At 39.9% G+C, this 24,532-nt stretch overlaps 1 pseudogene across 1 annotated transcript in view; it reads right to left on the bottom strand.

Annotated features, from left to right (window-relative positions):
- Nucleotides 1-9,012: 9,012 nt before the first annotated feature.
- Nucleotides 9,013-24,532, bottom strand: part of LOC135217146 (serine/threonine-protein kinase stk11-like) — a 154,517-nt pseudogene continuing 138,997 nt past the window's right edge. The window contains exons 7-8 of the transcript XR_010315061.1: nt 23,480-23,631; nt 9,013-15,063 (exon numbers count right to left, since the gene is read on the bottom strand). The product of XR_010315061.1 is annotated as a serine/threonine-protein kinase stk11-like (transcript). The remainder of the gene's footprint in view (nt 15,064-23,479; nt 23,632-24,532) is intronic.

The following is a 24,532-nucleotide window of genomic DNA, read 5'->3' as shown; positions in this document are numbered from 1 at the left end:
GGCCATGATGCCGTCTAAAGCATCGTTAACCCTTTTAAATTTCAGTTAGCGACGATTTTCAGTCACCGTCAATCCCCCATGGATGGAATCCCTGTTGGTAACCGGGGATGCCCGTGTTGGGGTTCCTGGAGATGAGAAAAATTGTCTCAGAGGGTAATTGGTGTTATGCAAAATGCCAAAGGGGGGGTGATAATGGCCTCCTTTGTAACCAGGACATGGAAGTATCCCTTCAACAGATCAATCTTCATAAATATGTTGGTGCCCTCCACCTGGTTGGTTATGTTGGTGATGTTTGGCAGTTGGTACCTGTCAGGTATTGTCTTAATGTTGAGTCCCCAGTAGTCGACACAGGGTCACCATGTTCAGTAGGTTTTGGTAACATGTGTAGGGGAGATACCCAAGGGTTTGAGGCTTTTTGGCATATTCCTGCCCATCCCATGTCCCAGAGTTTTTCTTGGGCCAAACGTTCAAAACAAGCATGCACTGTGGGCGACCTTCGATGACTATGTGGTGCTCTACGGGCTTGGTCAGGTCATGCTGCATGTTGTCCTTACATACCTAAGGGAACTCCTGTAGGAGGTGACTTATCTCTGGTACTGTAATCAGCTGCTGATTCACTACATCTACCAGCATGCTGTGGGATTATAGGAAGTCTGCTCCTAAAAGTGCGATTGTTACTCTGCTGTGACATTCGAACGTCCAGTTGTATAGCTTCCCGCTGAATGACACTTTTATTGTCCTTTTCCTGTATATTCTCAGCGGGCCTCTGCAGTCAGTGGATGCCTGTAGGGTGCTGAATTGAGGCGTTGGTGCAGGTTGGCTGCCACGAATGATTTCAATATGCTGGTGTCGATCAGAAACTGTATTTGATATCTTGTCTGTGATAAAAAAGCATGCCGAGCCTTTTTGCCTGTACCTAGAATAAAGATGCTGTTATTATTATTATGAAGGATTAGTTTATCCAGACCTCTGAGCCTAACAACGGCATTTCTCTGGCTGGTTTTCAGGAATTAATCCTGAAAAAAAATTAGACTTTATTTAGGAAACCGGTTTAATTAGGAACATGATGATCCTATTTAATACAAAATCTTTGCCTTCAGCAAGAATGCCTTTCAATGTCGTGTTTTGCAAATATAAGTTTCTTTGATGGTTCCAAAACTGGGAGCTTTTAGCTCGAGATTTTAGCTTTCCGACAGAACGGGAAGCAGCCAGCACGAGCCGCGAGCCACAGCGTAGTGTAACAAACAAGATGGCTGCTGCTGATAGGACATACTCTCAGACCTTTGGCTTCTCTTCTCCTGAGCTAATCTCGAACCCACAAACGTTTTTTGTTACTCTTGCATTCACGTAAGTTTCCGAGAAATACACCACTGCAGCACATCTTGCAACAGTCCGACAATTTCTGGGCGCCATGATGATATCAGCTGATCAGTTTTGTTTACTTTTTCCTACGGCTCCTCGAAATCACGAGTTCCTAGTGTGACGATACAACACTTTTGCTCGCAAGCATCGGCTGGATGCAGGCCAAAACTGCGAGCAAGAAATGACTAGTGTGATACCAGCTTAATAAGTGTTGGACAGTCATTTGTGTCTGGCATGTACTACATTTCATTGGGTCTGGATGTGGATTTGACATTAAATGACCGTGTAAAAATCTAGTATGGCCAATACGTAGTCTTGTTAGTAACACTTCTTTCATGCTTTCTTTTTGAGATGATGACATCCATGAATTAACTTCGCTTTTTATATTTCTCAGTTTGTTTGTAGTTGGCACTGATGTCCAATCTATTTGCCAGTCTTGATATATTAGAGGTTTAATTGAGGTTATCCAGTCTGATACTGGGGCATGTGTCATTGTTGATGGAATAGTGCAAGCTAATTTGGCAGCTGTATCTGCTTTTTCGTTTCCTTCAATTCCCACATGTGCTGGAATCAAACATATTTTTATTAATAGTCCTGATTGAACAAGTTGGTGTATTTTTATTTGGATTTCTTGTAAAAGGTGATTTGTAGACCTGTACTTGTTTAAAGCATCAATAGCACTTTGCGAGTCACTAAAAATTGTGGTGGAAATTGCTCTCTTCTCAGAAATTATGTCTAGTGCTATTCGTATGGCTGCGAGTTCAACTGTGCATACTGATGATATTGGGGGAAGACTTATCTTAACTAACTTATCTTTTGAGAATGCTCAAGCTCCCACTCCAGTGTTGCTCTTTGATCCATCAGTATAGATCATAAGTTGATCTCCCTTCTTCTGATGTGCTCCAACGCATGTTGGCGGTACATTTCTATGTTTGCCATAGTTCTTTTTAGTAGATATGGTAGAGCAGTATATATTTTTACTCTTTTCAAAGTCCAGGGTGGTGGTAATTCCATTGCTGGATGGAAAATTGGTTTAATATTCAGTGAATTCATCAAATATTTGGTTCTTTGTGGGAAAGAGCTACCACTATGGTTTTCTAATTTTTGATGATAATTCAGAAAGCAGGTAACTGCGGGAGATGTTCCTGCTTGAAGGGAAAGCCCCCTATGCATAGTTATCAAGTTGCAGTGATGTTTTAGGGATAATATGCCTGCTTCCACCAACAGGGAGTCTATACGGGATGATCGAAATGCTCCCGTGCACAAACGTATTCCTTCATGATGCAGTGCATCTAGTGTTTTTAGTGTAGCTTCTGAGGCAGATGAATATATTGGGCAACAATAATCTATTATAGTTAGTATTGTTCCTTTGTATAACAAACATGGTGTTACGTCCAGTTCCCCATTTGTTATGTGATAGTATTTTCAATATGGCTAGGGCTTTTATGCCTTTTGCTTTAATGTATCTGAGGTGTGCTCTCAAGTTCAGGTGCTGATCAAACACCATTCCTGGGTATTTAACATTTGTGCAGAATTTTATTTCGGTATTGTAAAGATAAAGCTTGATTGTTGTTTTAACCACCTTTTATCTTTATAGCAAATTATTGCATTTGTTTTATCTATTGAAAATTGGAATCATACTGAATTTGCCCAATTGGCAATATTTGAGATGGCTGTATTGAGGATTCCTTGGGCATGTCTAAGAGTGCTACTTGTATTATATATGGCAAAGTCATCAACATACAAGCTGTTTTTAACTCCTTTTGGTAAATTTACTGTAATATCATTGATTTCTAAAGCAAATAGAGCACAGCTTAAGACACTGCCTTGGGGAATTCCTTCTTCCAATTCATAAACATTTGAATAACAATTTTCAACTCGAATCTGGAAAGTTGTCTGATAGAAAATTGTTAATAAAAATTGGTAAATGGCCTCTTATATAAATCTCCAGAATGAAGTTTTTGCATGATATTGTGTCTCCATGTTGTATCATATGCTTTATCTAGGTCAAAAAATATTGCCACTTAATTTTTTCTGATCAAATCCTTTTTTGATATGATCTTCTAGAAAAGGTTAGTGGTTCAAGAGTTGATCGAACAGCTATTGATCCTGATTGCGTTGGTGTTTGAAATGAATTTGTTGTTGACAGGTTAATCGTGAATTAACCACTTTTTCTAGTATTTTACATAGACGGCTTGTCGAAGATATAGGTCTATAATTGGATGGATTACTTGAATCTTTCCCAGGTTTCTTTATTGGGATAATGATAGCATGTTTCCATTTATCTGGAGAAACGCGTTTCATCCATTTGGTGTTATAGAATTTTAGTAAATTTGATTTGGCAATGGGGGCTAGTTATTGTTTCATTTCAAATATGTATTTTATCGTGGCCTGGGGCCGATGGATGACAGGAATCTAGAGCATTGTTTAATTCATCCATATTAAATGCATAATTATATTCTAGATCTTCAGTAGCTTCAAAATTGAGCATAGTATTTTTCATCTGTGTTCTTATATTTTGAAAATGTTCATTTAGACTGGAGTAGGCACTTATGTTTTCAAAGAGTTTCCCTATTATATTCGAGATTTCATATGGGTCATGATATAGTTTCTCATATATAGGTGTATTGCACTTCTTGGGCGTCTTATACATTTTCCATTAATTTATCTTATTTTTTTCCAAATATCTTTCATAGATGTAATTGTTGACAAGCTGGATACTCAATTTTTCATGATAATATTTTCTCAGATATTACAAATTTTCGAAATTTAGCATTATATTTGTTATATAAAGGTTTAATATAATTGAATGTTATGTTGATGACTACTATCTTGTTTAGTATATTTGTATGGTAGGGCAATTTGTTGAGGGCTTTAAGCCGGGTCTTAAGTCTGCTAAGATTTCGACTTAATACGTGTTTGATTTTGTTTAAAGTTGCTAAGGTTGGTGTCCACCATGGGACAGGGGATTTATTTGGGTGTGGCCTTGATTTAGGTATGCTTTTATCAGCAGCGTTTATCATGAAATCCGTGAAGAATTCACATATTGTATTGTGGTTTTGGTTATGCGGAAATGGTGGTATATTTCTGATATGTAGATTGTAAATATCCCAATCTACTTTTTAGATATTATATTTTACTAGTGGCAATATTAAATTATAATTTAAATAATTAAGGACTATGGGGAAGTGGTCACTGGTATGAGTCATCCAGGACATTCTACTCAAGTCTTTCAGTTAAGTCGACTGAGCACAGCGAGATATCTACTGAAGAAAAGGTTAAGTGGGTATTGGAGAAGTAAGTTGGCACATCACTTTCATTTAGGCAGCATAGGTTATGCTCCAAGAAGTATGTCTCTATGTTTGTTCCTGGAGCGTCAGGAAGGTTAGTTATCCCAAAGGGGACTATGAGCGTTAAAATCTGCTACTATCAGTAGGGGTTCATGTACATTATTAATTAATGCTGGTAGATCACTGAAATTTGAGCTGAAATTTGTTTGGTTGTTTAAGTCACAAATTGTGATCATATCTTTATCCAGCATATATTATGAACTTATATTGCTGTGCCTAGTTTTCCACCATCAGTTGGTGAATAACCAATTTTCCTACTTGAAATTGAGTACGTATATTCTAGATCGTGAATATTGTTATATGTCAATTTTAAGGAGTTTAGCAGTAGTTGTTTGTAGGAAGTTCTTGTTCGTTGTTGGGTAGGATGACTGTACCCTGTACAAAATTCAATGTTTCATGGCTTGTAATTGTTACTTTTATATTTTTTTCAGTTATACTTGAAAATGCAGTGGACTTCTTTTTATTGGTTACTTGGATAAGCCATTCATTGTCTTTGATGTGTCTACATTCGATGTCCTGTGTTGGATATATGTTAAGTGATTTGTTTTCTAGTATCGCTGCTGAGATTTTGTTGCCAGTTTTAAGGCCTAGAAATCTTGACCAGTTATCTGGTCCAAAGAGGTCATTAAAATGTACCAATGTGGGATTAAGTCGGTAATTTTAGTTTCTTTTTGGTCCTTGTTTTATGTACGTTGCTTGTCTATTATGTTTTTTATATTTTCTGTATTGATGGGAGGATTATTTGTCTCTAATTCAGAATTATTGTTCATCATAGTGGTTCCATTGTTACGATATTGATTTTTGTTTGTTTCTTTTTTATTTATGCACCCTAATTATTTTTCTGGCTCTGCTACTTCACTTGAAACAGGGTGTTCCTTTGTAGCATTTATAGTACTTTCATTGCTTGAGGCAGTACCAAGGAAATTCGGGAGTGAAGTGCCAATAATCATCAACTGTGCCAGAGTTTTCCCATCATGGGGCCCAGGGGTACTCAAATCATTTAGTTCAGTATTCATAAACATATTTGAGATAAGGAAAAAAAAAATCTTGAAAAGATATCATTGGCCCTTCACAAAGTTAAATCTTCCGCCAATGGCACAAGTTCAAGAAATGACTCCCAAATGTCCGCATCCCTACCCTACCCCCAAAACGGGATGGCATAACATGATTAGTAAGGCCCTAGTGTAAGCAGAACCCGTTTGCAGGACTAAGAGTATTACAATAATACAATTATCCCCATCCAAATCACATTATGGGCAAACTGGATAGAACCAGGACCTCCCTGGAATCCGTGGTCCAGCTCCACAGAATAGTTCCGCCTGAAAAACAGGTCCGAACATTGTCGGGTAGATGATGGATCTACCACAGTTCTCACTATTTAGCTTCGGATTTAACTCCACGTTAAGCCATGATATGTTTTCTCATTTATTTGCTTTCGAAAATTTTGGCAAAAATGGATAAGTCCACAGATATTTACTTGAAAATATATAATGTTATAAGGGACTCTTGGGTTCGAACCTATGAAGAAATTCCGGAGGTTTGAGAGAACCCTCACCACATCAAGGTGGTCCCAAAATGAGGGGGAATAAAGATGCAGGCACAGTGTCTCTTGCAAGGGAACCAGACTGCCCACCGCTGATGTTTTATCTAGTTGGGTCGCTGCTGCCACCCTTTTGCATGTTTTTTTGACATGCAGCAATCACTTTCACATTTTCAGGCTTTGCCCCTGAGACCTCCAGTGTTAGAAATGAATGCCCTTGGGTTGTTCTTCTGTTTTGGGGTTGTATTTTGGTTTGTTTTTCCATCTGAAGTTTCGGTAGCGGTCTCTGTGTCAGTCTGCTTCTATGGCTGTGGGGCAGCTGCTGCTACAGTTGGTTATGCAGGCTCCATCAACTTGTGGGCCAAGCAGACAGCATCAGCTGTTGCTGTCTTCAGGAAATCATTAAGGTCCATGGTTGGTGTGTTGGGGATGGCTGTAATTGTTTGGCGGGGTAATTCTGTAAGTAGGACCTCTCTCACAAGGTTCAACGTAGTCTCTGAGCAGCTGTCTGTAACAGGGATCGTAACAAGCCACTGTATGTAGTTGCTTGTAGACATGCAATGGCCACTGGTCTCCTATTGCTGTCCCTACATTGTCGAGGAATTTCCTACCTCGAAAGGTGGGTGGCACGCTGAAGGACGACCTTAGTTGGGCCTTCAGGGTTTCATGGGTGATGGTTGTCTTTTGGTCGGTGAGCCATTTTGCAATCTGCTTGAAGACGTTTCTGGCAGGAATTTGAGGACGGCGTCTGCTTTGCAAGATGAGATCTTCTTAAACCTGAAGATAGTCTCTGCTTCGAAGAACCAGGCCTCTGAGTTGTGGGTTGTGAAGGCAGTAGGCTGATGTTTGCTGCTGCAGCGTTGTTGCTGGGAGGGCTGGTGCTGGCGGTGGCGGCATTGGTCATCTTCGGGGTCACCAGTACGTATAATTAGGCGGCAAGTAAGAGACAGGTTCAAGGTATTCTGATCTATTCACACAAAATCTCTGACGAGATTTCAAACACATATTGTTAGAAAGCTTACAATGCCCTACATATACATTAGTAAGTACTATTCTGACAAGGATATAAGGTATAGGTATCTGAAAAATGCATAAAAGATTGTTTGAACTGGGAGCACTGGATCTGTTTCTCCCGAGTCTCTGTGCGTCATGTAGGTTTATTTTGAACCGAGGATGGTCTGAGAGTTCCAGTGACAGCTCTGGACCTCACAGTCTCTTAGACTATTGCAAACAGATTGGATAAGGGAGTCAGAAGGAGTAGATGTGGTAGTTGATGGCATCAACACAGCTGACGTCAAGGAGTGGGGAGTGGGGAGTGGCGAGTGTTGTCAACAGTTGAGAGGAGGTTAAAGTGATTGAAGCTCTGGCTGTAGTGAGATGAGATAATGTCACTGAGACAGTGACTTTGAAACTGTCATGGGAGACAAAACTGGAGTGTGGGAGGGCAAATAGTGAGACAATAGACCAGAAATGGCTGGTATGCCCAGTAGGCCTGAGTCCCAACACTCAGTCACTAGTGACTATCTTCTGCACGTTACCTCCTGAAGAAGAACAGTACAATGGGGCCTCTACCCTCCCACAAGGGGAAGGTTTCCCCTCACAGGAACAAGGGCATCCACATAAATTACAAGATCTCCTCAACCCACAATTGAATCTTCCAAGGCTGAAGCAGTAGAAGAATGGGGTAGTAAAATCTTTATGGGAAGAAGCAGCATGAGATCTTGGTAGAGCAGAGCCAGAACAAGAAGGAATAAAAATGGATGCCGTCAATGAGGAAGCAAAACTTTCCCAAGATGGAGGCATAGAATTCCTTCTATATCTCCTCCTCTTGTCAATATTCTTCCATTGCTCAAGATGCCAATCAACACATTCAGGGCATGGGTTACTTATGCTGTAAACATTAGAGTGATTTGATTTGATTTATTAATCTACACCTGGTACAAGAAAAATGTGGGTCTGTCACAAAGGAAGGCAGGAACTAGGATCAAGGACTACCATCAACCCCAAAGCATTTTCTCTGGGGTTTGATGGTAGAAGGATCATGGGTTTGCATACTCATAGCAGAAAAACACAAGACACAAAAAGCACAGAGATCACACACAAAAATAGTAAGATAAAACCAGTATCCAACAGTGTGTTCAGGCAGAAAGTGGACAACAATCAGTTTATATGGGAGAGGGCAACAGTACAAACTACAAAGGTGGGCAGAGAAAAACTGCTGTTATGCTTCTGAGATGGGGGTATGAGAGTTCAACTCCTCCTTCTCACCACCATCTTGGCCATTTCCCAATGTCACCAATTTCGTGTAACTTTTTTTATCTGGACTTCAGCTGGCGCTACAGGATTTTTCCCTTATGTTAAGACCAAAGGTTTGTTCTGTATATGAGCAACTAAAATATAGTCACTTCTTGAATGCATTTAAAAACTACAGCACCTAAACTTACAAAATGTGAAAAAATAAAACGGACAAATTTTTTTCACTCTACCTTAATTAGCACCCACTTGTTCCAATCTCTTTGGATGACGCTTTATGAAGTCTTCCAGTGAAATATATTTTCTGAAACAGGCCAAGCTGAAAAATTCATTTTCCCTATAGACCATTAAATCAAATCAATCTATGGGGAAATCAACTTATGGGTAACTGCATCAGTGGACTATGGATAACTATCAAAACATTAAAACTGGAAAAGACATCTGTTTAACTTTAACACACACCAGGTATTGGGAGGGAGAATAAGAAATTCCCAAAGAAAACAAAGATTATGTGTACATTTATCTGAAAAATACACATAAAGATAATGCCTTGCCAAAGATAAACACAATAAAAACAAGATGTGAATAGTATATAAAAGAATGTGAACAGGACATAGTAAAGAGAAACAGGGTATTTGAATGAATCAAATTTTGAAAGTGGATATGAAGAATGTATATACAAAATGTGCATTTAATGTGCCGCATATAAACGCTAAGCCACTAGGCTGGAATCGTTATTTACATACTTGTACTACTAAACCACTTTACAATATCTTACATTTTAACATCAACATTCAACATTCTTCTTTACATACAAATAAATGCATGATAATATCTCTCCTTTCGCTTTTGATACCAGAAATATCCATGTACTGTATGGAAAAAATATCATCATTCAAATCTGGCACCCAAATAGTAGAGCTATATATGTGAAATAATTCTCATAAGCACAATTAACAAGAATAAGAATCAAAATGAAAACTAAAAATAAATTTCCATGCTGTTGCCAAAAGAGTACATAGAAATGAAGCACAGTCATTGCAGTAAGTAAGCAACATCACTTCTATCCTGAAAGGCTACAAAAGCATCTGACAGAAGCAACAGGTCTGTTGCTGTGATCTTTTACAGTCCTCATTTATGTTTTTACTCCAACTGAACCCAGTGTAACGTACCAAAAGTGAAGGAGAGGAGGAGAATTCAGAGTTCAGTTGGTGCCCCTGCCATTCAAGCAAAAGCTGAGCTGCCCTGGGATTGATAACAGGGTGGGAGATACAGGTCACGTTAGCTTTGTGGTGGAACAACCTGAGTACATATGTACTTGGGATGAGTTAGCCTACTAGTTTGTGAAGGTGATACATCAAGATAAAATGAGTCATCTTGACAACGATAACAGGAACTTAATAATAAATAATCTTTTATCTTTCACCTACAACCTATTACAAGCAAATTTAATGTAATAGTATAGTATACTAAGTGAAAGCAAAATTCTTACAACACCAAGATTATCATAAGTAATTTTGAACATATTAGGGTTCTGGTCAATCATGATACAAGTAATTAGTGCGGATTCTCAATTTCACATAATATGAGACTACAGGAATACATAACAAAGTATTTAACCAGAAATCTTAAAGGAAAACCTGGAGTACTATGACTGCATAATATATATATATATATATATTGAAATAATAAGTGAATTTCCAAGCCTTATTTCAGAGCCTATTATATGGAAGCAGCGCACAGATGGAGTTTTTTTAAAAGTATTTTTGGCACAAAACAAATGTTGCCTGTTGTGTGTTTGTTTTACAGAGGAGGAGTGATACTTTTGGTTCCAGATACATCCTCCACAGACCAAATGCTCTCACAAAATGTGCCACTAACGTAAATTAACAGCTTAAGATATCAGCTAAACAGTTCTACCTAAAACCAGTAAAACACCGTGATAAAAAAACTGGCTGATAATCCAAGTGCCTTGCACAACAAATACTCAAAAGTATTACTGACAACCGTCCAACTAAGTTTCACTTTATTATTGGTATCAGTTAAAACTGTCGCCATCCTTGGCTTTTCTGCCAGATATTTCATTCATTAATCACTAACAGTTGGTTATTTTTCTTTGTCTTTGCCTAGCCAAACAAACAAAAACTTTGCCTGAAAATTACTAGTTTAATCCTCCTTATTTTGTGGCAGTTAGATGGAGAGGGAGGCGCTACTATGTACTACCAAACTGCAACATTTCTAAGTGTTCTCCATACATCTATGTATAATGAAAATCATGATCAAACTAAATAATGATGATATAAATAACTATCATCACAAACTTTTAGGTACAAGAAAGCATGCTCAAAGTCATCAGTCACTATCAGTGAAGACTGTTCTATATTAACAGCTATTGTCCTACTTCATTCTGTCTCTATTGGTTGTTATTGTCATAGCTTTTCCATTTGTGTATGCACTATATCACTTAATTTGGTAAACTAAATATGTTTTACATAAGATCATCTTAAACTTATGCCAACTGTTACATCTATTTTGCCCGATTTCTCCACTTACTATTCTTGGGACATCTAAGTATAATTATCCGCTAACACAAAAATTTCTACAAAACACAAGCAAGCTGGTACTTTTGGAAACTGATTTTTGGTTTCAAAATACATTGTCTAATAAATCCAAATGTTTCAGCCAACAAAAAAATCCTTTTTTCATATTAATCTTTATTTTCCATATCCAGTAATTTGCAGCCTGTATTTTATTTATTTTGATTACTATTCCTAAAACTGATTGATGTTTCTTTCATAGCCCTCTTAATTAATGTTTTCATAGTCCTTGGCAAAAGTTGTTTATTACTAGTATACACTTATACATTTTGTTAATTTCTTTATGTTAAGCTGCTTATGTTTCAATTCTGTTTAATCTGCTAAAATCTTTCCCTAATGTTTACTTATTCTGCTTAACTAACATTCTTCTATTCTTATCATAATACAAGAAGACACTCCTGTCCTTCTTAAGTATGAGTACCATATTCCAAAGGCAAAACCACCTAAAAACAAGTCTGATAAAAAACCAAAGAAAGATGCCACCATGTCTATTAAACCTGTAGCCTAATATCCAGCTCTAAGCTCACAACTGCAAAATGTGGCATCCAGCTAAATGCAAAGAAGTGTACAAATTGGTAAAAATACAAGTTTTGACATGGCACATGGAATAACAAAACTTATCTCGCTAACATGACATGACAAGTGCATATTGTACACTCTATATTATATTGTCTTTAATTAATTATTTAACGAGACCACACAATAACCTTGATTCTCCACGAATCAGCAACATCATAGCTCTTACTTCTGCCTAAATTTAAAGTGTGAGTTCTGCTCCAAAGAACATCTTCAGAACTTAAATGCGTTTTGATGATCATAAGCTTACCTAAAAAATATTCCCACCCACAAAATTAAGTTTAATGTAACACAACATTATAATAAGCTACAGTGAATAAAGGAAATATCTACATAATATTAATGGCACACAAAAAATCAAGATGATAAAATTTGATAAAAATAGTATATGGTGAAACCAACATAGAAAAATATACAGAAAATACTTGTAATAAATATAAAATCTGTCTTATAAAACATAGGTAAAAATCATAAAATAAAAAAGGCAAAGGTTTGAGCAAAAGTCACAAATACCTAACATAGAACACCATTAACTCACATATTCATTTACAAAATTGGCATGATATACAAGAGTAAAAGAATAAGATCTTAATGACTGTTTCACTGAAATACTGTTAAGTCAAAGAGATGAATATCTATCTAGAAATATGTTGGATATTAATCTATTAAAACAAGGTTCTACCCATTCCCAAAGTTACTCAAAAACAAAATAAAATATTGCTGAACAACACATTACATAACTGATTGGTGAAATATAAATAAGGTGTGAATATAGGTTTCCGCAAAATTTGTGTGTAATGATGGAGGTTTCTTAAGCACTGAAACTCACACGATATATATAAATACTAGTACAATAGAATTAATTATTTTAAAACTCCAATTTCCTTCATTGTTTCTGGGTTATCCACTACTTTAAATGGTAGCACTCAATCATGAGCTAAATCTGAAATCTATTATTTAGATACAGCTTAAAGACTGACCAGAGAACCCTTCTATGGCTTTAACAAAACCACATTTTATGAAATTTCTGTGAATTTTTGTATTTGTCAATAACCAAAATTACTGCAATTCCAAAACATTTTAGCATAGGTCGGATAAATAACATTAAAACTAAACAAACTAACATAATGGCACATAGAATACTGAAGAAGAATTAGGCACCAAATTCTGCAAGGAAAATTGTTTGTCTCCAACTGTAAATCAGTTAATATCATATATTACAAAATAAAAGTGATAAATGTAGATACATGTCTATACATGAGGAAGTAGAGACTTAGCAAAATCTGATCTAACAAACTAACAACATAACCTGACATCAGATATGCAGTCCTACTTAAATTCACCTCTGATCCTCCATGCAAAGTAGTGCAAAACCTAAACCTATCGGAGCCATCCTTTCTTATCACAGATATGCATTGGAAAATAGTTTAATCCTACTTATACTGACCAAATCCTACTGTGTTCTTTTATGCTACGTGAAACATCCTTCTCCATGAACCAGTAGCAATCATGAGAAAATGAAAAGAAATTTTTTTATCAAACTCCATAAATAGCTTTGAAAGAGGAGAATTCCCTGCAAAATGTTGCTGTTTTCTTATAAGGTCTATTCACTCTAATATCTTATGGAATAAATAGCAGCATTATAAAAATATGTGGAAAAATGCCAAATAGTCTAACCATACTAGGGATAGAACTTAAATTACTTACAGTATCAACTAAAAGGCATTTGCATCTTCTCTATGTAACTAACAAAATTTCAGTGTGGTTTGAAAATCCTTATCCTTCAGCACCAGAGAGAGAGAGAGAGAGAGAAAGAGAGAGAACATGTTTTCTTCTCATGATTGTTAGCTTTTTCCTAAAACATCCACTATTACTTGAACAACTGGACCCCATGGATGAATCTTCTAGAATCACCTATAAAATGTAAAATTATACAATCCCAAACCTATTAGTGTTTCATGTTAAAACTTTATAAATGTTTACACAAGTTTGAAAAATCTTCCTACTTAATGTAAAAATTGTGATTTTCCTAAAATATGAAAGCTAGCAATACGATAGTTCCCTGTCCTAAATCAATGTAAATACTTCATCACAAGAAAAATAAAAAATCCTATGCATATGATGTTCAAAATGATTAAACAATAACTTACAAGCTAGTAAATTCCCCAGTATTTGGCAATTAAAGAGTAAAATTAATGACACTTAAGATAAGGCTAACACATACCATAATATTGGTAGAGATTTTGAGTTAAAAGTCATCTAACCCCTAACATGATGATCAGGTTGTTCCACTCCCTGCTTTATGACAACATGGCAGTTAAAAAATGCCTGGTATTGTTAAGGCCTCAATTTTTGGTTACAAGATCAGCACTGCAATGCTATTTTTTTTATACAAATATCTTCTATATACGTAATGCAGTTTGTCTTTCAAGGAACACAGGATAATAACACAGACAGATAGTGTCCCTTACTTATCAAATTACTAGTGGAATATCACTGCACTCTTTCATGAACTTCCCCTTTATCTGTGGGAACTGGTGGTAAATTTTCTTGAATACAGTTATCAGTTCTTGATAACTGTTCTGTCAGGTAAGAATAAAAGAACTCCTCACTAGCTACGTTTCAGCAGTCTTGGCATTGTTGACAAGTCATGCAAAACAAATGATACCACAGTAATACGCAAATCACAGACAATGTAACATTAACATAACATCAATTTACATCTTGAATATATCAAGTCTATGTACTTTAGATCAATTCCCTTTCAACATCATTTCATATCCCAAACATAAATGCTTGATAACTAAGGAGACAAAACTGTTTCACCATAATCTTCAACAACCCCAACTCTGGTCAAACTATGCTAACTTTATGTTGTATAATATATTTCTTTATATCATAAGAGTGTACCTCTGGAAGGCACTTTCTTGTACCTATAACAAAGGTACAATAATTACTAATAATAACTGAGGTATCCTGTTTCACATATTGAGAAGCAAATGCTTAGTGGGGTTTTAACACATCCAGAGTGATAGCTTGATCTGAGTCCTTTGCAGATACTCTGGTTTTCTTCTTCATCTGACTGACAAGTCAACTGTAGCGTGATGCAAAATATGACACCATATTTCAGTCTCAACAACCTTTTCTTCCACTGCCATCAAGCTTCTCCCTGTAGGACAGCCACCATCTTCTAAATAGCAGGAAGGATTCCTTGAAAGCCTAAGTTGTTTGGACATGGCGTGTCAAGATTGTTTGCAAGATGCTAAAGATTTGACACTAATACAAGAGGTAGGTTTCCTTCGCCTATGCTTGTTGGATCTATCTCGTGTATCCTGGATGTCTGAGATTGATGTTTCTGAGCCACATTCCGCCTGTTTTCTTGATTCTGTACATTAAGAAAAATCAGATACTATTACACCATGAAAATATACAAAAAACACTTTAACAACTACATAAACAAACAATGGCCTTTAAAGTAATTTGGAGATAATTACTGAAGGAAGTCTTGTTAACTTGAAATTTGACTTATTATTTTACAGAAACATGAAGCAGTATAAACTAATCAACAAATGTGAAACCAGTACTCAAGGTTCTGTCTTAAACAACATGTATGCAGCAAAAACCATTACTTCACTCAATTACATCATTTAGTGTGAGGAGGTGATCCTCAGAGAATCACAGAAATGGTGAAACATGATATTGTTATGTTACAATAAAGTTTTGTACATACTTACCTGGCAGATATATACTTAGCTATAGACTCCGTCGTCCCCGACAGAAATTCGAATTTCGCAGCACATGCTACAGGTAGGTCAGGTGATCTACCGCCCTGTCGCTGGGTGGCAGGAATAGGAACCATTCCTGTTTTCTAATCAGATTTTCTCTTCCACTTGTCTCCTGAGGGGAGGCTGGGTGGGCCATTTAATTGTATATATCTGCCAGGTAAGTATGTACAAAACTTTATTGTAACATAACAATATCACTTTTGTACATTCAACTTCCCTGTCAGATATATACTTAGCTGATTGGCACCCTTGGTGGTGGGTAAGAGACAGCTAACTACTGAAAAAGACAGGAGGACAATATACGTTGTAGGTAATATATCAAAAACCTTGGTTTCTACCTGTTTTGGCAGAAGACTTCATGGCTACTGCCTAGGAGCCTGCTTCGCCTCAAGAGCCTCAGCAAAGTAGTGACCTCATGCTAAGAGTTCTTGTGGGTCTGTCAATGGGGTCTTATCCGCTTACTCCACAGAGCCTGAGGATTTTTGTCAATGGGGTCCCATCCACTTACATGACAAAACACCTTGCCTAATGGCATCATCAAGGCCCACAACACCGATCCCGATCACCTGATCCTAACACCCGGGTTAGTAATGAGATTGAAAGGAGTTATCCCCAACATCCTTTCAAACAACCTTAAAAACTCAACACCAAAATTGTAAAAACAAACTAAAATCATTAAGGATCAGTATCAGCTCCTCGTCCCAGCACAGTATCCGCTGATAAATAAGGACCAAGAGAGAACCATCTCTCGTATGTCACTCCGACATCCTTCAAGTAATGGGACGCAAACACAGAGTTGCCTCTCCAGTACGTTGCTGCTAAAATATCTTTCATCGACATATTCCTGTTGAAAGATAGAGAGGTTGCAACCGCACGTACCTCATGTGCTTTAACCCTTAGCAGTTTCAAGGATTCATCTTGGCACTTCATGTGTGCTTCCGATATCACATTTCTAACAATGAACGCTAGTGCGTTTTTTGACATGGGTTTCTTCGGGTCCCTCACAGCACACCAGAGACTCTGACGGCAACCCTGCAGTTGATTCTTCTTTTGAAGATAAAACTTCAGAGTTCTGACTGGACAAAGAGACCTTTCTAACTCTCTCCCGACAATAGGAGAAAGTCCCTTGACTTCAAAACTTCTGGGCCAAGGTCTAGAAGGGTTCTCGTTTTTAGCCAGAAACAGAGGTTGGAAAGAGACAACTGCAGAATCTCCTTTAAATCCCACACGAGAATCTAATGCATGCAGTTCACTGACACTCTTGGCAGTCGCAAGGGCCAAGAGAAAAATGCACTTCCTCATGATATCTCTAAACGAGGCTTGATGAGGAGGTTCGAACCTATCCGATGTGAGGAACTTGAGGACTACGTCTAGATTCCAGCTAGGAGGTAGAGAGGATCTAGTCTTAGAGGTCTCGAAGGACCGTATAAGATCATGAAGATCTTTGTTTTCCTCTATCTTCAGGCCCCTATTCCTGAATACAGCAGAGAGCATGCTCCTGTATCCTTTAATGGTGGAAACCGCCAAATGTGATTCTTCTCTTAGGAAGAGAAGAAAATCGGCAATGTCGGTCACAGAGGTATTGGAGGAGGACAGCTTCTTCGACCTACACCATCTACGGAAGACTTCCCACTTCGATTGATAAACCCGCAGGGTAGAAGACCTGCGGGCTCTGGCGATTGCGCTCGCAACTTTTCGAGAAAAGCCTCTTGCTCTGACGAGTCTTTCGATAGTCGAAAGGCAGTCAGGGAGAGAGCGGGGAGGTTTTTGTGGAACCTCTCGAAGTGGGGTTGTTTGAGCAGATCTGTCCTTTCGGGAAGAGATCTGGGGAAGTCCATCGTCCATTCCAGTACCTCTGTGAACCAATCTCGAGCGGGCCAAAAGGGAGCGATGAGTGTCATTCTTGTTCCTTTTGAGGACACAAACTTCCTTAGCACTTCCCCCAAAACCTTGAATGGGGGAAAGGCGTAAGCGTCTATGCCCGACCAATCCATGAGGAGGGCATCGATCGCTATGGCTCTGGGATCTTCCACTGATGAGCAGAAGTTGTCCATCCTTCTGGAGAGGAACGTGGCGAACAGGTCTATCTGAGGTTTCCCCCAGAGGGACCAGAGTTTCTGGCAGACTTCGGAGTGGAGGGTCCACTCTGTAGGAAGGACCTGGTTCTTCCTGCTCAGTCGGTCTGCTCTTACATTCTTTACTCCTTGCACGAATCTTGTCAGGAGTATGATGCCTCGTTTCTCTGCCCAGATTAACAGAGCTCTTGCTATCTCGTATAGGGAGAAAGAGTGAGTCCCTCCCTGCTTTCGGATGTAAGCCAGAGCCGTGGTATTGTCCGAATTGACCTGGACTACCACGCCTCTGACGTCCGATTCGAAGTACTTTAGGGCTAAATGGATAGCCAGAAGTTCCTTCGCGTTGATGTGCCAGGACACCTGTTCTCTTGTCCAGGTCCCTGACACCTCTTTCGTTCCCAGTGTTGCTCCCTGTCTCCGAGGCGTCGGAAAACAACACTAGGAGCGGGTTCCGAAGAGAAAGGGACACTCCTTCGTTCCTCTCTAGAGGGGTTAACCACCACTTCAAGTGGGACTTGATCTCCGGTTGAATGGGAAAAGAATCCGACAGTTCTCCTGTCTTCCGATTCCACATTCTTTGTAGGTAGAACTGTAGAGGTCTCAGGTTGAGCCTCCCCAGAGAAACGAACTGCTCCAGCAACGAAAGGGTACCCAGGAGACTGAGCCATTCCCTCGATGAGCTCCGTTCTTTCTCTAAGAAGGTTGAGACTTTTTCCAAGCCTCGAACAATTCTTTCGCGACGGGAACACTCGAAAACCCCGAGAATCCATCTGAATCCCCAGATAGACAATGTTCTGGCTGGGGATCATCTGGGACTTCTCGAGGTTCACAAGCAGTCCGAGCGATCTTACAAGATCCAAAGTCGTTTCCAGGTCCTCCAAACACTGATGTTTCGATTTTACTCTTATGAGCCAATCATCCCAGTAAAGAGATATGTTCACCCCCTTCAGATGTAGCCATCGTGCTACGTTCCTCATCAGGCCCGTGAAAACTTGAGGGGCCGTAGACAGGCCGAAGCACAAAGCCCTGAACTGAAAGATCCTGCCCTGTACCATGAACCGAAGATATTTCCTCGATGCAGGATGCAGGGGGACGTGAAAATATGCGTCCTGCAGGTCCAGTGAGACCATCCAATCTCCAGGACGCAGAGCCGCAAGAACCGAGTTGGAAGTTTCCATAGAGAATTTCTTCTTCTCTACGAAACGGTTCAGTGCGCTCACGTCTAGTACAGGCCTCCACCCCCCCGAGGCTTTCGGGACTAGAAACAGGTGATTGTAGTAGCCTTGGGAGTGCGGATCCTGCACTAGTTCGATGGCCTCCTTTTCTAACATTTGGTCTACTAGATGCAATAGATCTTCTCTCTTGGCAGGGTCTTTGTACTTCGCAGACAGTTCCCTTGGGGTCGACCTACTGGTGTTTGGAGGACTGATACATCATTTGGTCTTCTTAACTGGTCTGAAGGAAGACCTACCTCTCTTTTCAGTTCCTCTCTTTCTAGAGGAGGATCGAGAAGATGAACTCCCTCGAAAGGGCGGCTGTGGGTTACGTGACTCCTTCTTCACAGCAGGAACGGCTGGCCTCGTCTTCTTTGCTGACTGCACCAGAAGATCTTGAGTCACCTTCTCAGTGAGTGAGTGAGAAATATCTCTCACTAACTGAGAAGGGAAAAGCTGGTTCGAAAGAGGTGCGTAAAGCAGAGACGACCTCTGAACAGGCGAGACAGCTTTAGTAAGGAAAGAGCTGAATACAGCCCTCTTCTTAAGTATTCCTGCTCCGAAAAGGGAGGCCACTTCCCCAGATCCGTCTTGGACCGCCTTGTCCATGCACGCTAATATACTATGCAGGACTCCGGGGCTCAGGAAGTCAGGGTCCTGTGTCTTCTTGGCCAAAGCCCCAAGGGACCAGTCTAAAAAGTTAAAAACTTCCAAGACATGGAATAATCCCTTGAGGAGATGGATGGTCCATTTCCGACATTCCCTAAGTGGTTCTTGCAGATGACAGTGATTGTCTCCTCGACGCGTCTACAAGAGTAGAGAAATCTGCCTCAGCCGAAGCAGGGAGAGCGAGCCCCATTGCTTCCCCTGTCTCATACCAAATGCCTCTCCTCCCAGAAAGGCTGGAGGGGGGGCAGGTAAAGACAGTCTTTCCAGATTCCTCCTTGGAGCCGAGCCAATTTCCAAAAGACTGTAGCGCTTTCTTCATGGAAATGGTTGGGCACATCTTCAAGAAAGAGGATGGTTTAGAGGTCTTCGTACTCGTGAACAACGAACGAGGAGATGGAGGGGCGGCAGGACTCAGAGAATCTCCAAATTCTTGCAGCAAAAGAGCTGCTAATGTTTTGTAGTCCGAGAGACCCGCACCCCTATTAGCTTCTAAGTCTGAAATATCTTCAAGCTCCTGTCCAGTTCTGATGGGAGAAGAGCGATCAACCGAAGGAGAGCGCCTCTTTTCGCAAGGTGAAGGGCTTCTAGCAGTATCAGAGCCATCCTGACAAGGGCGACGGCCGCCTGTGCGACATCTTGCGTCCCTGCCAGGAGAAGGCTGATCCTGCGAAAAACTCCTATCATTATCAGAGCCATCCTGACAAGGGCGACGGCCGCCTGTGCGACATCTTGCATCCCTGCCAGGAGAAGGCTGACCCTGCGAAAAGCTTCCAGCAGTACCAGCGTCATCCTGACAAGGGCGACGGCCGCCTGTGCGACATCTTGCGTCCCTGTCAGGAGATGGCTGATCCTGTGAAAAGCTACAAAGAGGAGCCTCCCGGTTAACTTCTCTCTCGAAAGGTAAAGCTGGAGATCCTGGCGCCTGGCGCCTAGTTGGCGCCTGGCTGGCGCTTCGCGTCTGGTTGGCGCCTCGCGTCTGGTTGGCGCCTCGCGTCTGGTTGGCGCCTCGCGTCTGGTTGGCGCCTCGCGCCTGATTGACGCCTTGCGCCTGGCTGGCGCTGTCCGCATCGGACAATACTCGCGCCTAACGGGGCTGTCCGCATCTGGCGCTTTGCACCTAGTTGGCACCTCGCGCCTGGCTGGCACTGTCCGCATCGGACAATAATCGCGCCTGTCCGGGCTGTCCGCATCTGGCGCTTTTCGCCTAGTTGGCACCTCGCGCCTGGCTGTTGCTTCGTTGTCAGAAGATACTCTATCTGGCGCCTCGGACCTAGGACGAGGAGTAGAAGAGAGGCGTCCACAGGACGAGAAGATCTTTTCATAGGAAGAAAAGTCTTTCCTCCGAGGAGGCTCCTTTTTTAGAACTCCTACCAATGACAAGATTTGCTCCTGCATTTTAAGGAGAATCTTAGTAGTAGTATCTTCCTCCTTATCAGAATGAGGGGAAGGAGGTCTGGATGATGTAGGAGACTCCGAGCCGAGAGCAGGCGCAATCAAGGCTTTCTTGGCTCTCTTCCTCTCACAAGGAGAGACTTCTGGAAAGCATTCCGGGCTTGAGTCCAAAGTAGGCGCTTTCCAACTTCTTTTCGTAGGACGCGATAGATCGTCCGAACTCCATCCACGTCTATGCGGAGACAAATCGGACGAGGAGAAGCACTCTTTAAGGATGCCTTTCCAATGGCGATCCTTGGCAGTCTGGGACGCCACAGATCCTACCAAGGGGACGTCTGATCGGTGGGGATTCTCCGTAACCTCCGTAAGGCTTTCGACATTCCTTCTCCTCTGGGCCTGGGAGCTTGGAAGAGGTCTAGGCCTGGGAGCGAGACAGAGCCGATCAGACGCACCCTCCACTGCAGTGGGGACACTAACATCACTTTCCACTGCACTTTGCTTACCTTCTAGAGCTTGCATTTTACGCTCCATCCTCTTGAGGGCAGCCTTCAAATCTGCAATTTCCGATGATGAATTTGCAGTATCTGAGAAGGGAGAAGGTGCTGATACTGTATGGGAGGAAGCAACGATTACTTGAGGATTAGGTGCTACTCAACTAATTGGCTCGTTAGTGCGAGACCTACTCAAGCTTTTGGAGGAAGCTTTTCTAGCCCTATCCTTCTCCATTTTCCTTAAGTAGGAATTTAGAGTCTTCCATTCTTCCTCACTCAAATTTACACATTCATTACAAGTGTTAGATACAGAACAATCATTCCCCCTACACCTCTTGCATACAGTGTGAGGATCTACCGAAGCTTTCGGTAGTTTCACACTACAACCCTCATTCATGCATCTTCTAACTGCATAGTTAGAGTCCGACATCTTGAGAATAATCCGAAGCCAAATCCAAAAAACAGTCCACAAAAGCGTATGCCAAACCAGAGATCCAATACGTCACCAAATAAATCAGTCCAGAAGATCAACGGCGATGAAAAAACGAAAGTCAAGTCAGGAGGAACCAGCAACGATGTTACCGGAACCGGCGACAGAGAAAATCTGATTAGTAAACGGGAATGGTTCCTATTCCTGCCACCCAGCAGCAGGGCGGTAGATCACCTGACCTACCTGTAGCGTGTGCCGCGAAATTCGAATATCTGTCGGGGACGATGGAGTCTATAGCTAAGTATATATCTGACAGGGAAGTTGAATGTACAAAATGTCAAATTCTTGTAACAAGAATGGAAAAAAATATGAGCATGAAGCACCTTAATTAAAAACAAATTCATATTAATGTAAACCAATGAAACAACCTGGAAATACCAGTGACATCTGGATGAACATTTCATATACAGTGGTACCTCAGGATACGAAATTAATCCGTTCCGAGGCGGCCTTCGTAACCTGCTTTTCGTATCTTGAACTGCATTTTACTTGTAAATTGCCTAATTTGTTCCAAGCCCTACAAAAACACCCCAGTAAACTTTATAATAAAGCTAAATTGACCAATAAACAATGAAATACAACAATTTGGACCATTCAATACCTAACATAACCTTTATTGTAGTATGCACCTGTAAATAAAGTGTATTAGTGTACATGGTACAAGAAATACTTTACGTACATGTACGTACATATGTAGTAAAATGTGAAACCTAAACTTACCTTTGGAGTGAGGCGATCTCCGAAAGTGGCGACAGAGGAGGGAACAAATGGCCGAAAACATGAACATTTAACTTTACGAAATAGTACATTAAAAAATGGTAGAACACATTAACACTAAACTTTATGAAACACATTAACAAATGGCAGAAAACATTAACACTTGATTATCTCCATCTTCGTTCTCCATAGAAAGCATCCTCTTCTTTTCATGAACTTCACCAACATTCTTGGGACCAATGGCTAATAATGTAATTAATTAAGTTCACACACAACACGATAAAGTAACTTACAGTACAACGAAAGCAAAATCACTAACACGAATTTACATTAACAAACAAAATATACGTGAACGAATGAATTCCAGGTGTTTACAATAACGCTGCCGCAAAAAATGATCAAGGAACGCCTTTACATAGGGGCATGATGGGACAGATGCTGACCAATAGGAGAGCAGGATCTTATGACAGTGACTAACATCAGGAACCAATGGGAGAGCGGGAGGATGGTGGCGAGACTACAGAGTTGGCAGCGCGCGAGTTTTAAAATTGTTCTCGGCGGCTCGGGCGAATCTCAGACTTTACCCTTTCGCAACCTGAATTATTTTCGTACACAGAAGCAAAAAAATCTTTGTCTTTGCTCTCGTAACCTACATTTTTTGTACGTAGGGACTTTCATATGTAGAGGCTCCACGTTATTTAAATTACACATAAAAGCTTGAAAACCTATAACTTACATAAAAAAATTGAACAAACACTTTTGCAGGGTTTCTCAAGGATTCGCAAACATTTGGGTATCCGTGAAAAACTTGCATATACGAAAAGTTCGCACTACTGTGAATTCTCCAGATTGAATTGTGTAAGACTGAGGTATTGCCATAATATAGCATCCTATACAACAAAATAATTGCACTTTTCCAAAAGTGAGGAAAATGCAAGTAGTACAATACAAATTTCTCCAGCACTTACCATTAAGCTGATGTTCTGTGATGAGCTCATCTTCTGATTCCGATTCATAAAAATGAGAACGCAAGTAAGGTAATATACTTATGCTGTGCTGGCTATCATCACCTCCAATTGGTGCTTCTTCGTCAGTACACGGATGCTTCTTACAACACCAACTGCAAAAGAAAAAATTAAACAAAATATTAGTTAAATAAATAAATAAATGGACTGGTATCTTTACATAAACTAATTTTAATCACATCTTACAACTTAAAACTCCCATTTTCCAATTTACTCTTTGGAAGCACTGATTTCCACTGAGAAGTACTACAGTACATATGAAAATTTATTTATGTCCTAACAATGAATCTTCCATAATAGTTGAATACATCAATATGCATTTAAACACGAGTAATAGATTCTAACAAGAGCAAAATCATTGGTATTATTTTCTCAAAATTTGTGGAGTTAAGAGTGCCAGTTCCCATGAAATTCAAAACCTGATGCTTAACCCTCTTACGCCGAAGCGGTAAAAAAAAATTGTCTCCCGTGTGCCGGAGGTGTTTCAGAGTGAGCGCAGAAGCGGAAAAAATATTTTTTTCAAAAATCCCAGTTGCGCTTAGTTTTCAGATTAAGAGTTCATTTTTGGCTCCTTTATTTGTCATTGGCTGAAGTTAGTATGCAACCATCAGAAATGAAAAAAATTATTCATTATCATATATATAATGCGATATATGATAGCGCAAAAATGAAATTTCATATATAATTGTATTCAAATCGCGCTGTGCGCAAAACGGTAACAAGTTACTTTTTTTCCGTTGTAATGTACACTAAATTGCGATCATTTTGGTATATAACACATTGTAAAATGATAAAAGCAACACAGAGAAAATATTATCACAAAATAATGCATGAATTTCGTAACGGTGGTACCGTAACAAATATTTTTTTCAAAAATTCACCCATAAATCTAAATATTCTCCTAGAGACTTCCAATTTCTTTCAAAATGAAGATAAATGATTGACTATTACTATACTGTAAGAGTATTAGCTTACAATTGCAGTTTTCGACCATAT

Source organism: Macrobrachium nipponense, chromosome 7 (genome assembly GCF_015104395.2).
Source record: "Macrobrachium nipponense isolate FS-2020 chromosome 7, ASM1510439v2, whole genome shotgun sequence".
NCBI lineage: Eukaryota > Metazoa > Arthropoda > Malacostraca > Decapoda > Palaemonidae > Macrobrachium > Macrobrachium nipponense.
This window is presented reverse-complemented; position numbering and strand designations above follow the sequence as displayed.